Source organism: Humulus lupulus, chromosome 5 (genome assembly GCF_963169125.1).
Source record: "Humulus lupulus chromosome 5, drHumLupu1.1, whole genome shotgun sequence".
Lineage (NCBI taxonomy): Eukaryota > Viridiplantae > Streptophyta > Magnoliopsida > Rosales > Cannabaceae > Humulus > Humulus lupulus.
This window is the reverse complement of record NC_084797.1, coordinates 9,461,521-9,463,315: the sequence shown is the minus strand read 5'-3', so window position 1 is coordinate 9,463,315 and position 1,795 is coordinate 9,461,521. Positions and strand designations below refer to the sequence as shown.

At 29.2% G+C, this 1,795-nt stretch overlaps 1 long non-coding RNA gene across 1 annotated transcript; it reads left to right on the top strand.

Moving 5' to 3' along the window:
- The first annotated feature begins 837 nt into the window (after positions 1-837).
- LOC133780258 (uncharacterized) lies at positions 838-1,795 on the top strand. The gene is made up of 3 exons (XR_009869190.1): positions 838-1,101; positions 1,316-1,426; positions 1,541-1,795. It is a non-coding gene; the product is annotated as an uncharacterized LOC133780258 (long non-coding RNA).

Here is a 1,795-nt window from a genome sequence, read left to right as displayed (position 1 = left end):
ATTTATATCTTTGTCGTATTAAAAATTTAGAATTATTTTATCATTTTACTATTACATTAAATTTGGTAATCACATTCTAGTTGGTATATATGTGATTGATTGGATCTTAAAATCCAAATCACTCATTGTGATTTGGATCCTATTTTTCACAAAATTTTGATGATTTCATGCATTGCATGGTAAAAACATAATAAAAAAAATTGGATTTGGATTTGATTAGGTAATATTATGAGATCATTCATTATTAGTATATATACCAAGAGAAGAGAGATCAAGGATCTATATTTGATCACATCAAGGAAATTTCTTTAAGTGTTTGCTTTGTTTAGTTTAAGTGGAATAATGATGAAGCTAAAGTAACTTGTGTCTTACATTTATTCATCTTTCTAGTATTGTTGAAATCAATGCATATAAACACAAACCATTATTATTAACAAACCATTAGTATTGTTGAAATCAATGAAATCAGTGGCTTTAATCTTTCTTGTGTTATGTGTCGATATAGCTAGGATTTAAGTTTAAGGGCTTCGTATTTGATGGATTCTTGGCATTCTGTGATGGAAGGATGCTCTAAATTTAAGGTGCCAAATGCCTAGTAGTATTAAAATTTAAGCCTCACTGAATATCCAAATAATATACCAGCACTATTTGACTTACATGTAACATATCTAAAGATATTTATCTGAAGTAGGTTTTATGTTTGATTGAATTTTATAATAAAAAAAATTGTAGTTTAAGAAAAATTAAAAGATAAAAGAGTCAATCTTGCTTTGATTGGTTTTTTTTCTCTCTTTATCTTGGACTTGAAGAGACATCTTTTGCACGTGCTATAGGGTCAACTGATGCAAATGACTATGATGGTTACACCCAACATCAACAAAGAGCTGCATTACCTTAACAAGGAAGATCGGTTGCTGCGCTGACTTGTGGTCAAACACCGAGATGCAAAATATGGGCTGGAATTTCTTAGTGAAGAGGACAGCAGAAATGAACTCAATAAGTTTCCTCGAAGCAGTTTATATGATAATCAGGATGTTGATGAAGACGATGACAACGACGATGAATATGCTGTGGATGAAGAAGAGGGAAAGCAGACATAAGGTTAGTAGAATTTTGTTATGGTTCCTATGTCTGTTTTCATGCATTGGCATTTTGTTGGAAACCGGGATGTAATTTTTTCATATTTTGGTTACAAGTAAGTGTTATTGACAATTATCCCCATATTATTTGGCATGTGTTAGAATGTAGATCCTTATAAAGTATTTCATGTTTTTATGTTAGTGATTGATACTAGCTCTTTATTTCTCTTCTATAGTAACTAGGAGGACAGGTGAACTTCATTGGATTCAATAGTCATTACGTTATGAGGATGATGAAGAATGTACTTATCAATGCCCCTCATATCAAACATTTCTTGTCGAAACAGGTAATAAACAATATACAACTACATAGTATTAATCTAGTACAATTTTTATATATGCTTTGAATTTATTACCACTAATATAATTATAATTAAATTTTTGTTTTCTTTTTTTTTCAGTTCACCTCCGACAAACCATATACTACTCAAGAAATTGACGAAGTTAGAGAAGAATGGGCAATGTCATTTTTACAATTAGTTAGAGCAAAATGAATGATATTATAGCTAGCTAATTACAATACATGTTTAGAAATTTTAAATTTATTTCGTAAAATTTTTTTGCCATTTTTTTAGTATTTTCTTTTCAAAATTCTTTTGATACATATTCGACACTCAAATGGATATATATTTTTAAATCAAAATTAAAATTGTAGC